The sequence below is a fragment of the Hibiscus syriacus genome, unplaced genomic scaffold (assembly GCF_006381635.1).
Source record: "Hibiscus syriacus cultivar Baekdansim isolate YM2019G1 unplaced genomic scaffold, ASM638163v2 tig00004779_pilon, whole genome shotgun sequence".
Lineage (NCBI taxonomy): Eukaryota > Viridiplantae > Streptophyta > Magnoliopsida > Malvales > Malvaceae > Hibiscus > Hibiscus syriacus.
This window is the reverse complement of record NW_024062030.1, coordinates 736,705-753,360: the sequence shown is the minus strand read 5'-3', so window position 1 is coordinate 753,360 and position 16,656 is coordinate 736,705. Positions and strand designations below refer to the sequence as shown.

The window sequence follows — 16,656 nt, the reverse complement described above, 5'->3', positions numbered from 1 at the left end:
AATCTTTTATAACTATCGAACATCGAAGAATCTCAAATACAGAAAAAGATTAACTAAAGATTCAATTACAACAGGGAAACAACTGTATATTCTTTGAACGCATTCTCCATTGATAATAAACTGTAACTGAGAAAATTGTGGCGTAACATGACCCAATTTGAATAATAATTTGTCTTTGTGGGACTCACACTTGGATTTGCCATTTGTTTAAATGATTTCCTTGGTGGGGTCGGAGGCTGTCGGTCCAAACACCTTTCAAGGATCTCAAACTTTTATGATTTGACAAATTTGCCCTTAATTGTGTGGGTATGCTGGGGCCAGGGGGTGGTGTTTTAGCATAAAGAAAGTGTTGTTTTGGTAAATTCGACAGAATTTGGTATTGCTAGAATTAATGTCCATTTCTGCAACTTTAGTCGCTGGAAAATCCAAAGGCTGTGGGTTGATGATGGTACGTATGATTATTCCTCTTTTTGAATGCAATCAACTGAGGTGTTTGACTCGTAAAACATATGAATCATACATCAAACAATGGATTATTTGCGCTTTCCATGTTCAGTAAAATCTTTGGAATCAAATATAAATAATTTGATGGTAAAAATTACTTATAGTTTTTTTATAATTAATTGTATTTGATTAATTAATTAATTAATTCATATGGTATATTGTATAAATTTATTAATAGATCCCTTAAAGAAGTTTAGAGTTCGAATATTAACGTTGTGAAAGTTAAAGAATTATTTTTATAACGAGCCTGTATACTACTTCATATAAATTAGTGAAAAATAATTATTATCAACTACACAAAAGAGAAAACAAATTAATGTACCAAATTAAAAATGCTTCCTTTTTTGTCAATTTTCTTTGTTCCCTTTTACCTGTGTGTGACAGATTTAAGATTTGTATAATCCAAGTGGTGTCATATGCTGCCACTTTTTGAGTACTACAAATGCACATCCCCAGTCCCTCCCCTTTACCTCATCTCACTCAACTTTCCGACTTTGTTTTATTTCCTTTGTATTATGGCGACGATCGTTTGCCACCACCACCACCAAGGCCTACAGTCCTGTCTCGAGTCGCCGATGATCGAGCAGAGGGTGTTGAGGCTAACGCTATCTTCGTCGAGGCCCCATTCTGTTAATTCAAATCCTGAACCGGGTGGCTGGAGTTTACTCCAAGCTATGTTCGATGGTCCTCGGTTGTCGATTGAAGGGAATGGGAATACTTATGTTCATCCTTTAGTCAAGCGTTCTTTGTCTGCTTTGAGTGATAAAAATCTGGAATTATGCACCGAGAATTTGGGTAGCGAGACGGGAAGCGACGATGTCCTCAACGACGACATTTTCTCGTTGTTGCCTTCATCGAATACTCCGACAGGGAAACAACATAAATCGCGACGAGTATCGGGCGGTAAGAAAGCAATTGGGGTCGATTTCCCGCCTCCATTGACAACGATAAGCGGAGCCGAATCGCTTCGAGTTCGGCCCTATCGCGAAAAGGGAAGATTGGTAATTACAGCCGAGAAGGCCCCATATAACAGCACTATCTTCCGAGCCGAACGAAGCAATGGCCGCCTTCGACTATGCATTTTGAAAGACTATGAAGAAGAAACAGCAGCCGACGAGGAAAATGACAATAACGACAACATTGATAATAAAGATGGTGAAGAAGAAGAATTTGAAAATGATAGCAACACCGCCATAGTCGAAAAAGAAGAAGAAGAAATGGGGAGGGCAAAGTTCGAAAGGAGGGAAAGCAGAGGAGGCGGTTGTGGCGGCGGGGCGAGGTGTGAAGGAGGTGGACATGAAGAACAAAAGATGGTTAAATTGGGTGGTTTTTTGGGTGGCTACATCCATAGTTTTGTTCTGGATTTGCCTGTATGATAATAATTTATGTTTAGATTCGATATATATATATATATATATATGATCATAATCAATACATTAGAAATAAATGGATTGGATCTCAACAGATTTGGATAACTATTGCTATTGAATGTGATTAAAAACATTCAGAAGGAATAATAAAACTCGAATCGTCTCATGGATGAAAATAATTTTAATAAAATTATTCAAATATCGTAAAATAATTTTATAAATTATTTTCCACTAGATGTAATTTATTTTACGTCATATATTTTCGGTAAATTGATGAGATTATTAATAAAATTTGAATAGGAATTGAATCTACAAGTATGATAATATTTTCAAGATTACACTAACGAGGCGATGGAGTGGAGTGTCAATAGTATAACAAAAATATATATTTTTGAATTAATCACTGATATTTGATGTATTGATCGATTAATTTAGATCGAGTTTTATAAAGGTTTATTATGAGAGTGACTCTCTTAATTTAGTTTGTTCCATTTGTAAACGACAATGTTTGACCCTTTGACCTTACTTAAAACATTTATTACATCTCAGTCTGTTTGTTTGGCTGTAATTGGTTTTCCGGAAAATGAATTATTGAAATTGGAATTACTACAAAATAAATTACTGGAATTTGAATTCTGAAAAATGAATTACATTTCTGAAAAACGTTTTCCGAAAAATGTTTTCTGTAAAATGAATTACATTTTTCTGAAAAACATCTGGAAAACGTTTTATGATATTTGAAAGATGTTATTTAAACATTTTTCCACTAGTTGAAGAATTTTTTAAAAATTATTTATTACAAATATTAAATACAATTTAATAATATTATTTATCATAAAACTTTTTTATTATTAAAAATAATTTATTTATTATTAAATAGTATTTTTATAATTTTATTAATAAAAATATTAATTTTTTGTAGATTTTAGTGAAATAAAAATATTACAAATATTATAAATTATTTATTAAAGTAATAGTGTTATATTATATTTTAAAAATATTAATTAGTATATTTTAAATATCTTTATTAAAATATTATTTAAATATATAAATAATATTATTCATTATTAAATATAATTTTTTTATTATATATTATTAAAATAAAAATATAATATCTTATCTTATTATAATATAATTGATTATTTTATATAGTATTAAAAATACAATATTATATTATTATAAATATTAATAAATTAATAAATAATATTTTGATGAAAATGATATTAAAATATTTTATTAATATTAAATTCATAAAATAAAATTATTTTGAGTATTTATTCTTTGAAGTGAAAAGTTTGGAAAATGACTTACGGAAAATGAATCCGTAAGTCATTTTCCAGAAAACAAAAAGGAAATTTTGTTACTAGGAAAATGAATTACGTTCAGAAAAACCAATTACGTGAAACAAACACTGGAAAACATTTTCCGGAAAACGAATTAAGTGAAATAAACACGGGAAAATATTTTCCGAAAAACGAATTACGTGAAACAAACACGGGAATTCGGGGAAAACCAATTCCGTAATTCTAATTACGGCAAATAAACAGACCCTAAATCAAATGATTATTGGTATACTAAAGATAAATTTGATAACTGTTTTATTAATATCTTAACATCTAATTTCACATTGATTTTTATAGGAAATAAAGATAGATAACATTTGTAGTTTTTATTAGAGAGCGGTCAAAATAAAAGTAAAACGAAATTTTATATAATTTTTTTATAAAAAAATAGATGAATGATGCAAATGAAAATTTAGAAATATCTAGATAACTAAATAAGTAATTTATCAAAAAAATATTTAAAAGAAAATTTGAAAATATACATCACGAGAGGTTCGACTGTAAAGACAGAAAGAGATAAAAGGGTAAATAAACCAAACCAAAAGGTTACAAAACACTGCCCCAGGAAGATTCGCGTCCGTACGGTACCCTCTGACAAATACCTACGTAAGCATGTTTTGGTTCTTTTATTATTTATTTAATTAATGAGTACGGGGGCCATAACAAGTAGAGTTCCCTCAACTTGGGGACGCTTGTCCTTTAGGGGTGTTTGGTTTAACGGTTGTGTGATTTTTATGGGATAAGAATACAACATTCTCATGTTTGGTTGATCGAGAATCTTATTCTCGGTAATATTTTATTATCAATAGTAGATTTTTGGGTATATTACCGGGAATGTCATTTTCTCCATTCCCTTAAATATTATAATATTATCGACGTTTTAGATTAAAATACCCTTAAATTTTTATTTTTTGTCAAAAATATCATTCTTCTGTCATTGAATAATAAAAATTCAACGAAGGTTAAATTACAAATTTATCCTTAAAATTATTTTAAATTTATAAAAAAAATCTATAATTAAAATTTTATATTAAGTTCAGGGGTTAAATTTTTTTTACCCTTTTATTAAACCTTTTTTATATTTTTAATTTTGTAAAAAAATTATATAAATATTATGAATTTAATTTTTTAAAGAAAATATATAAATATTTTACAATTTGTAATATTATACAAACATATAATAAGGACAATTTGGTCAAATATACATTCCAATAATTTTTTATTCCTTTAACCAAACACGGTAATCTTACATTCCTGCTAAACCAACCAAACACAAAATACAACATTCTCAGTAATCATATTCACTGGTAATCTTTTATTCCCACTGGTAATCTTAGATTCCGTGAACTAAACGCACCCTTAGGGTTAAGTAACGAAACTGAGAAAACTGAAAAATCGACATGAATCGAGTAAAACGGTTCGGTTCGGTTTGACATTATACGGTTCGGTTTTCGGTTCGGTTTAAAGTCCCAATGCTTTTGATTCGGTTCGGTTTGGGTTTTCTATATGGAACTCATTTATTTTATTTTGAACCGAATAAAAAATTTTTTATAAAAAAATTATAGTTTCAAGTGATTTTTTCATTGAAAAACCGATAAACCGAACCAAACCGAACCGAAAAATCCCAACCGTTAAAAAAACCGAACCGAACCGAATACACCCCTATTGTCCCTTAATTAAATAACCGTTTAAAATCTCAATTCTTTTGATTCGGTTCGGTTTCGATTTAAATTTTAAAAAATCGTTTATTTCGGTTCAGTTCAATTTTTGATAAAAAAACCGAATCGAACCGAACCGAATACACCCCTATTGTCCCTTAGTTAAATAACCCTAAACAATTTTTTAATTAATAAAATGATCATTTAACTCGGAAAAATATTAAATATATATATTTTATAATTGAACTACTCTAATCTTTATAGGTAATGAAGAAAAGGCTTTTTGCTCTCAGCGTTGCACATGAAGGTCCAAAATGAGTTACTGCATGAAAAGTGCAAGCAAATTGATTTTACTTTCCCTGTATATTATATAGAGTTAAAGTAAAACGAACGTGATTGAATCATATTTATATATATAATCTTCTATTAAAATGTGAAATGAAATCAGCATTAAATTGACCTATTTATTTTTCTTAAAATTAAAGTAAGTTGATGATCTAAATAAAAAAAATATGGTTTTAGACGGTTCATTCTTTTTAAATTGATAGAGAATTATAATCGATGATTGATTTTAAAAAAATAAAAATATAATAAACAGTGAGTATTGAGTTGAAGTTCTCTTCAAGTCTTGCATGTGCGGTTATATATATCTATGACACCAAGTAGTAGGGTGGTTGATATCAATCATATGGTTCAATGGCGGATGTAGGCTTTTTTATGTTAGTAGTTCATTTTACTGAATGTGCCTACTCTGTGTTCATCCCATACGAAAAAAATTATATTATTAATAAATATGTGTCCTCCGTTACTGATTTATTGGGCGACGAAAATTAATAAAAGTTATATCAAAAGATAATAGTTAAGTGAAGAGAGTAACAAGATTACCTCTAATTGAATCCTAAAACATTTTTAAAAAAATTTAAGCCTCGAAATTAATCGCGTGGAAGAGTGGTAGCAGAGGTATGTAAAGAAATAACAGTAAAAATATAATATGTGGAGGAGATACCACAGAGTACAAGCCAATCCACAAATAGATTTTAAAGAACCTGCTTTCACTTTATAAATTAATGGTGTTAAAGGGGAAGGGGGGAAACTGTAAACCAACGACAAGGGAGACGTCAATGTTTGTGCGTGTCTGTATTTCCATACATCTGGATAATATGATAACCACCATAATAATAAACAAAACATGATCCTTTATTAAGATAGTTTATGTTTAATTAACATGCAGAGGTAATATCTGATGGCTATTATTGAAGGATTATGTTTAGGGTTGAGTATAAGATCTAGATTTAACGAGTTTTGATCTGATTTAATTTTATAGGATTAACTTTTTATATAAAAAATTCGGGTTTGAATAGAGTCACTTTTTTTAAAGGATAATATCATGTTAGATTGAGTTTAGGGTGAAAAATCTTCAACACGATATAATAGTATAATCATCTCACACACACACACACATATATATATATATAAGGATAATTGCAATAATATATTTACCTCTATTTTTTTCATTAGGTCTCTATTTCACTTAATAAAAATATAATACTCATATATATTTATATTGGATCAGGTGCAATTACTTTTACACACACAAAAAAAAGTAGGGTGGAACCTCTCTAAACCCGAATTGAGTTGAGTGACGGGTAAAGGGATAAAATGATCAGATCAAATTTGGGTCAATCGAAAACCCGACCTGGCACATACACATCCTTACTTATGTTTGAAATTTATCTTTGTTTCGATATTTGAAAAGATTTGAATGAAATAATGATATAATGTAAAAATTTACTCTTAACGTTTGGTAAAATAATTACTTTAGTATATATTCTTTTTTTTTAAATAGTTTAGCCCTCATTATTTCAATTTTTTTTTGGTTAAAATGACTCTTTTTAGGATGAAAATAGTTAATTGACTAATGATAATTACTTATTATTGACGATATATTTTTATGTATATTTAATTTTTGATGTGATGTATGTTATATCATAATTATCACTAATAAGTGCTGATAGTTAATTAATTAATAATTTACATTGAAATATATTATTTTGATTATAAATTAAAATGTTAAAGGTTAAAATATTTTAAAAAAAATCAAAATGATTATTCAAAAAATATTAAGGATAAATTTTGACATATACCATATCGAGTTTTATGAAATCAACAAAATTAATCATTTAATAAGATAATCAAATTTCTAAAATCGATGTAAATTTTTTGCATATATCCCTCTTTATTTTTGCATACAATAGATTTAACAACTCCATGAACAAATGGATTCTTCTTCCTTTATTAAAAAAACAAAATCTATTTTTTTATTTCCTTTTTCACTAAGTAATTGATTTCTGCACAATGCAATCCTACAAACCATTATTGATCTGATCCATAACAAAGATTGGTAACCAATCACGACACTCCACTTGTCAAATGTTAGGTAAACTCAACAATATTCTTTATTTAAGAAAAAAAATGCAAAGAAAAAAAGTTGATATATATATATATATTGCAATAAATTTGAGCATTCTTAGTTCTTAAGGAGTTTCCCCCCAATGTCCATAAAAGAAAGTTGCCACTATCTTTCCCACATTGTAAAGCCAATTCAATTGTCACTCAACACTTTAGGGGTGTGGGTTGGGGGGTTTGTCTCGATCCTTTTATCAATACGAATATTTGTGGGTCAACTTGGGTGGTGGCGTAAGCAGCAAAAGCATGCACCACGGTGATGGAAAAGCAACCCATCATCCTCCATTAGACGCCGTCACCACCAATATATATCGACTACGACGCCCATTTTTGCATACCAAAAATGAGATGGAAAGCCTTGGTCTCAAAGTGATCATAAACATCGACTCATTGTGGATAACATCATTGCCACTTTGCTAATGAATAAAACATGTTCCAATTATTAAGTTATTTTATGTTATACCTTTTTCCAAAAAAAATTATATATATAAATATATAATTGGATATTTTCTATTTACTTAAAATTTCGACATGCATGATCAGTGGCAGACGTAGGGTTTGTTCAGTGTAAGCACGTGCATATCTTGGAATCCGAATTTCTTTATATCACCGGTTCATTTTATTATTGGAATTTTTTTTATTATAAACATATATGTGTCCACCCTTCAAAATATTTCTAAATCCGCCGTTGTGTATGATTTATTTGAACAGAACATGAAAATTCAATCGTTAATTTTCTCCAATAACATATTTTATTGTATTTAATTCGTTTAATATATGAGTAAAAAATCTTATTCATGTTAATTTTATTTAGCTTGATAAAAAAAAGCTGAATTATTCATGAGTTATTTGTGGAACTAGACAAATAACTCATGCTTGCTACCCCTTTTACAATTGGGCTGAGTTCTCCACCAATGTTTGCGGACTGGAACTCTCTAGCGACTAGGTGGCCCACCGAAATCAATGTTTAAGGTTCACTTGGGCTAGACATAAATAAAATATTTTAGCCCATGCGATGGTCGGTTCAGTCCGATCTAAATATAATTTAAAATACATTTGATTCACTTTTAATTATAAAAATATATAAATATCGATATAAATTATATTTTTAAGTATTTTATTATTTTTTAAACAGAAAGAATAATTTGGACAAGTCGATTGTGCCGAACTTAGATATTTGAAAAACTGAAAAATTAAGTGTCATAGAATTAAATATTTAAACAATATGTGCTGAAATTAAATTATAAGTATATTTTAAAATAAATTCAATGACCAAATAATCATTTAAGTATAATTCAATGATACGTTACGAACTTTATCCTTAATTTAAACTCAGTTGATGAACACTCCCATGTGTCCCAGCCCAATATTTTGCCCATTAATATTCTTTGATTCAAGTGGTAAACAATGTAATTAGTGGACGTAATTCAATTTGGATAACTATGGACTAAAACATATCAACCTCCGTTATCGCTCTCGGCCACCGGTCAACTTGGTAGCACGTCGGCATTGTCCGGGAGGAGATGTCGGCTTGCTAAGTTTTGCAATGGAGAGTTCATGGGGAAGAAGGTTAACATGACCCCAAAGTGTCAAAGAGTTTGTAATAGGAATGTGAAGAAAAACATTTGCATGTCCCTCACTGCTAATATTGCAGGGGAGTCCAAGGTGACTGTAGTTTCACACTTTATATTTGCCATATCATTCTTTGATAATTAATTAGTGGGGTTATAAAATGCAGCGAAGGGACCTAGAGATGGAAAAGAGGGACCCGAGGACCGTTGTGGCTGTTATTCTCGGACGAGGAGCTGGTACTCGACTTTTCCCGCTCACTAAGCGACGTGCAAAGCCGGCGGTAAGCTTTCAATACCTTCCTAAATCCGAATCATATGTGTATAGATATAAGTTGCAGTTAAATTATGGCATTTGTTTTGTAGGTTCCAATTGGAGGTGCATATAGGCTGATTGATGTGCCAATGAACAACTGCATCGACAGTGGGATCAACAAAGTGTACATTCTCACTCGGTTTAACTTGGCTTCACTTAACAGACATACCTCTCGCTTGTACAACTTCGGAGATGGCTACGTTGAGATCAGAGCATTTCACCATTTGTGTACGCGCAATGCCGGTTGATTTTCTGACTTAGAGGGCATCTCATAGGATCATATTGCCTTATCCTAGATACTTGAAGCCACATAAACTCCGGGAGAGGCCGGTAAAAGATGGTTCCAAGGGACTGCAGACGCAGTGCGACAGTTCCACTGGCTTTTCGATGTATGGATTCATAGTCTGCATTATTGGAATGTGATGGTTTCATTGTTTTCGGTTTACAAGTTAACCGTTCTTGTAGGATGCAAGAAGTAAAGAGATCGAAGATGTGCTGATTCTATAGGGGGACCACTTATATCGAATGGACTATATGGATTTCGTTCAGGTAATAAGGCACCATAAGATATACATATAGTTGCAATCATGTTATATACTTGATATACATACATTAATGACATTGCTTCTCCGAATATCGGATACTGAGATTCATCCTTGTTGCATGCAGGACCACAGGCAGAGTGGTGCAGACATCACCATTTCTGCCCTTCCAATAGATGATAGGCAACATCTTTAATTTTCATTTCTCATAGTTATTGTAAGCAGTCATACATTCCATAATTGTAATGATATTGTTTGTCGCTTTTATCACAGCCGTGCCTCGGATTTCGGTCTAGTGAAGATAGACAAAAAAGGAAGGATACTTTCCTTCAGTGAAAAGCCCAAGGGACAAGAATTGAAAGCAATGGCAGTGGATACCTGGATATCTGACACGTGGGGTATAGCGCGGTGCAAGGGGCGTACTATACTCCTAATTACCCACCCTTCACGTCCCCATCCTCCCTATAAATACCCCATCCTCAATCACTTTTATCACACCAAATTCTCTCAAATTCTCTAAATTTCTCTCAAATACTCTCTTTTTAAGGTATATTTTATAATATTTTTACTATTATATTTTTACTTTATTTAATATTTTACTAATATAATTCTTTTACAGATATATAATGGAAGGCAATCTACTTCGCTCGGATGAAAATCATATATCTCTACACTTTGTTGATACGGTAACATTTGAACTTTTTAATTTAATTTAAATTATTAGTAATATTTAGTTATTTATTTAATGCATGATTATTAGATTAAGAATTAAATATCTCGACACTTTGCTGATACGGTAACATTTTAACATTTTAATTTAATTTAAATTATTAGTAATAATTAGTTGATTCATTTAATACATGATTATTAGATTAAGAATTAATTTTTGTAATTATTTATTTTTAGGAGAATGACCGTATATTAGATTCTTTTATTAGGAATCTTAAGTTAGTGATACTCAGCTGTGTCTTGCCGTATTTAGTAGAGGCTGGATTCGGTTACATAGGTAGATATCAGGGTCACTATAAGATAGAGCCAGACCTGATTTCTGCCTTAGTAGAGCGGTGGAGGCCGGAGACCCACACATTCCATCTTTCGTGCGGAGAGTGCACGATCACGCTTGAGGATGTTTCTATGCACATGAGGCTTCAAGTGGATGGAGATGTGATATCGGGGATAGCTTCCGGTTCTTGGACTATTTTGTGTCGGGATAGTCTAGGACGTGTCCCGGAAAATTTTATCGGAGGTAGGATACCGTTAAATTGGTTAGATGCCAATTTTTGGGAGTTGAGCGCAGACGCCTCTGAGGATGAGGTTAAGATGTATGCACAGGAATGCATACTGCAGCTGATAGGAGGGTTGCTGATGCCGGACAAATCGCGCAACCTAGTTCACTGCATGTGGTTGCGACATCTTAGTGACTTTTGTCTCGCCGGATCATTCAGTTGGGGCTCGACAGTTTTGGCTTTACTGTACAGGGAGATGTGTGGAGCCACTGACTACAGGCGTAATGCTATCGACGGATGTCTCCTGCTGCTGCAGTCTTGGGCATGGTATCGATTGCCCTTTTTATGTCCCGTTGTGAAGAACCCATTCGTATTTCCACTACTTCTGAGGTAATTATAAAACTGATTTTGTATATTAATAATTTTATACAGCGTATAACAAATTTTTGTCCTTGAATAGGTGGTCTACTGATAGGAAAAATCATCAGGAGCTACCTGATGATTTAAAAAAGATTAGGGTGCTAATCGATCAGAAGGCTGGCACACATGTATGAATTTTAATGTTTAAAAATCGATTTTAGATTATAGTTATATAATTAGATTATTATTTTGATAAAAATTATATATTATTTATTTTAGTTTGAATGGATGTCATATTCTACTGATGATGTGAGGGCGGTGATCCCACCTGAGTTGAGGGGTCCATTAGATGTTTGGATGGCGGTGGTCCCTCTGATCTGTTATGCGACCGTCGAGTGGCACTCCACTGATCGCGTGCTCCGGCAGTTTGGTTGTTTTCAACCAATTCCGGAAGCACCTCGCAATATGGACGAGTTGCATAGCTTAGATAGACGCGACAAGACAGATACATATTGGCTGGTGAGGCATCATGGGTGGGTCGTGTTGTGGGAGGATCGACATCGGCGCCTTCCCCGTAGAGAGCCCATTTTTTATAACCTCTTGATGTATGCTGATGATTATTATGAGTGGTTCAACAGTAACGGGAAACCGTTTCTACTTCCCAAGGATGCACGAGGGCAGACATTTCCACGACGTCGATAGAGACGTTCACCGACACAGTACCATCGTCCCCCGACTCGTGGACGGAGAGCAGGTGCTTCCGGTTCATCCTCAGCTGCATAAGCAGGACCTTCCCAGCAGCCACCGCAGCCATATATGATGCCGCCATTGCCTTTCCATTACCAGATGTCGCCGCCTTCACCTAGTTTTATGACCCCACCACCGCCACTGTCACAGATGACCCCTCTTGGAGGCTATTATGAGTCTATGTTCGCAAATCCGACATGGGGTTCATATGCTAGATATTTGGCGGGTTCAGCCTCATCACCCATGGCCGCAGCACAGATACCGCCTCCTGTACAGTTTTCACACTCAGCGATGTCTGGGTTTTATGAGTTTTCCCAGTTTTCGCAGGCCGGTGGGATAGTCAATCATACACCTCCAGGGTCCTTATTCTATGGAGGTGCTTCATCGTCATCAGCTCCTCATCAACCTAATGTACATACGCAAGACGACGACGACGACGATGAAGATGGTTATGACAGCGAGGAGTCAGAACCAATGATACGAAGAAATCCTCCTCGAGACCGACAGCCACCGCCCTGAGGAACACATTCGCGTCGCAGGCATCGATAGATTTTGTTTTTTATTATATTTGTATTTACTTTATTTTGTTAAATTGTAATTTTTTTTTATTTCTCATTTAATACTTACTTTATTTTGTTAAATTTGTTGGACTTTTTTAATGTTTTTCAGTTCTTTTTGTTTATTACCATTTAATATCAGTTATTTTAATTTGGTTATCATTTACCATTTAATACTTATTGTTATTAGTTTGTTAAAATTTAATGATTGTGTTTGTTTTTTTATTCTTCATCGGTGATTATCAAATGACATTAACTTGAAGTAAATGCAAATTAAAGTACAAGAATTATTATTTGATAATAAAATACATCATTTCCTCATCAATTGTTACTTGATGACAACAGAAGTGGACATGGTTTTCTAGTGTGTCCTGGGTTTCTACAATGCCTATATCTTCTGTCTTGTCTAGATCTTTCTCTAATATCCATATCGCAATGAATTCGATTGGATTTTGGATGACCACGCTCCCTCAATAAACTCGGATTTGGTACAATCGGAAGCCAATCTTGAACCTCATCAGGGTCTTTGTCATTACCTATGGGGGGAAACTCAAATTCGTATACCTTAAAAACTTCAGATAGTAGGTATACGGGATCCACAAAATGGTTATAGTCTTGACGTGTATGCGAGCAAGCTGCTATCACATGAGAGCATGAATACTTCAGAGCTTGAAAAAACCCGCAGTCGCACGTTCTGTCCCTTAGATTTACTCTTAACGACACAGCTTCAATCCCTTGAAGAGCTCGCGGTAACTCTGTAACACGAAACATTTCATGCCTTCTAGAGAAGTTTGTTACAGACATTCCATTTGATGCAACAATTTTTTTCTGTAGATCTGCAACTAATCTAGGGTGATAGACATGACCGCCTTGCATCCAGGTTTGAGCTTGTCCCCCGAGCTTCGTAAAAAGCGCCCCCAAACAAAAATATGTAGCCTTTATCAAAGCCGCTACTGGTAAGTGACGTGCACCCTTTAAGGTTGATTTGATTGCCTCTGCCAAGTTGGTCGTCATGTGTCTATATCGATATCCACCATCATATGCGTTCGTCCACATTTCTTTATCGATGAGGCTGATGTAATCATATCCTTCCTCGTTCTTCTCCCGCAACTCTTGAAACATTGATTCAAACGTTCGAGGAAGTAGTTCGTAACCTGATCAGAAAATGTATAACTTACTAACTTGTTGTCTTTGCAAAATTAAAACGATCGAAAGAAAATAAAATTGCTAAGTTTCACTTACCCATGCGCATAATTAATTGACACTCATCATTCTTCTTGTACCTTCCATGGTAGTTCGCGGCAATGTGTCGAAGACAATACCTATGTTGGACAAAGGGTGGTTGCCACATTGGACTCAAATACCCCATTGCTGCTTTGATCCCAGCTCCACGATCTAAAATGACACAGATGTTTTCCCTCGTGATAACATGTGCCCGTAAATTTTGGAGGAAAAAAGCCCAAGAAGATGTATCTTCTCCTTTGACAAGAGCAAAAGCAACTGGAAGAATGTTGCGATTGCTATCTTGGATAACTACCAATAATAAAACTTGCTTGTATTTTCCATACAAGAAAGTCCCGTCGATCTGGACCACAGGCTTGCAGTATTTGACAGCATTAACGCACTGTGGGTAACTCCAAAAAACCCGGTAGAATTGGCATCGATCGCGAAGAACTCGATCATTATGGTATGCATAGGAGGTTTCGAAGTCCACAATTGTCCCAGAATTCAACGTCCACACCAGCCTAAACCAACCTGGAAGTTCGTTGTAAGATGCATCTCATTCGCCATGAAGTTTGACAATGGCATTTTGTTTTGCCAACCAAGTTTTTTTTATAGGAGACAGTGTACCCATACTGCGATTGTATAGCTGAAATCAACACTGCAACAACTATATGAGAGCTTGCTTTGACCATGGGCACGATGGCTTGGCATATCACTTCAGAGTCCAAGTTGGGATGATCTTGGTTGACCCCTCCAGCACAACATGTGTGAGGACCGTTGTATACTGTTAGTTCACATCTGTTGTTTTTCCTCTTCCTCTTCGATACGCGAACCATCCAATTGCATCCGTTTTCACGCTGGGCACAGTAGTATACATATTTTTCGGTCGTGGAGCGGTCTACTCTGGACTGAACAGAATTACGGATATTGTAATTTTTGATAGCCATCATCGCTTCTTCTTTGCTTGAAAACTCCATGCCTAAAGATAACTCACCATTATTTATTGATGAGTAATACTCATAATCACCGAGATGAGGTATATCCGCAAATTCTGGCCCGTATATTGCACCATAATTAGCTTCATACATATGTGCAGGAGGGTCAGCTTGTGCCACATTTCCTGGAACTTCATCATCATCGGAGTTGAATTGCGGTGATTATGGGTGAATGAATAGTCCAGTCTCAGCACCATCCGCACCAGGCTCACGAAGCGGTTCTTCTGGTAGAGATGATGGTTCTTCCATGCTCTCCACATTTAGGTCGTAGAACCTACTACTTGCACGCCTTCCCCTTGAACTGGAAGGCATATCGACATTGAGATCAAAAAAGCTCGCAGTCGAATGCCTCCCCCTAGAGCTTGAAGCCATCGCGTTAAATGAAAACTGCAGAGATGGTTGCGTCGACGGCATCTCCATAATAAGGTCAAACGGATTAGCAGATGAATGCCTTCCCCTTGAACTGGACGCTATGTTGGCATACGGGTTGTTCGTCGACCTACCTCGGTACATATCGTAAGAAGTTGCGGATGAATGTCTCCCCATTATGGCATTAAAATCATTACACATTACTGTCGTCGGGCTGTCAACTTGTTCAGTCAGCCCAGAGTGGGACTTTAATGATTGACCCCGAACAGTACGCACTTGAACAAAATGTGCATACATCTCAATAGCGGCGTCTGAATAATTACTTTGAGCTTCAACCATCATTTCAACATCATCATTGTTCGAAAGTTCGAACGCTGTATAAGTTAATGGCAACAATGATGTTGGAAATCCATATTGCAATGACGACACTCTTCTACTACTTCCAACATGAATCTTCCTCGAAATCTTCGTTATCAGCTCCTCAAGAGTTATGTTTCTCTTGAATGATATTTTAACACACTCATTTGATACGAAAACAACGCCGGTTTCATCTTCTCGAATTTCACCATCATAATAAACAATAGCTGAAAGTCGCGCCATTATTTGAGTTTAAAAGTGCGGCACTATTATATCTGTAAAAAAAATAAATGAAACAAACATGATTTAATAAATTATATATGAACGAACATATAACACAATAAAATTTTTACACATCAACGTAAATAAATTAAATAATATAATTTAATATTATTACCTGCACCGCAAAACTATTTTGACGTATGCTCTCGCTTTCCAATTTTACAAACACAAAAATTAATTGAAAATAATTAGCATAATATTTTTTTCAAATAATCATAATAAACAATAAATATAATAAAAAATTATAACAAAATTACCTTATAACGAAAAATCGCACGAACTTCTAAATAAAATATGAGAAGATTGCCAGAATTATTGACTCATTGACGGAATTGTTGTATTAATTTATAAGTTGAGAGGAGAGATGTGAGAAACTTAACCGGTGGAGAATGATATTTATGAAAGTTATACAAAAAGCGGTATCTGCCCCGCGCTATATAAAATTATGTCAGGAGTAAATGTATGTCGCGGTACTTGCCCCGCGCTATATAAAATTATGTCAGTAGTAAAGGTATGTCGTGGTACCTGCCCCGCGCTATACCCCTACGTGGCGTATAGCGCGCTGCAGGGGCCGCGCTATACCCACGTGTATGCTAGATCACCGTATAGCGCGATGCAGAGGGCGCACTATACCCCACGTGACACCAAATCATCATATAGCGCGGTGCAGGAGGCACGTTTTACTACTAAAAGTGTTAGATCAAAAAATATAATCTGATCGATGTTAAATCAAAAAATATACTGTTCACGGGTAATATATTAAAAAAAAACC

At 34.3% G+C, this 16,656-nt stretch overlaps 2 pseudogenes; both read left to right on the top strand.

The window, feature by feature from the left end:
• Nucleotides 1-848: 848 nt before the first annotated feature.
• LOC120197688 lies at nt 849-1,979 on the top strand (annotated as a pseudogene).
• Nucleotides 1,980-8,807: 6,828 nt separating this feature from the next.
• On the top strand, nt 8,808-15,396 carry LOC120197678 (annotated as a pseudogene).
• Nucleotides 15,397-16,656: the final 1,260 nt, after the last annotated feature.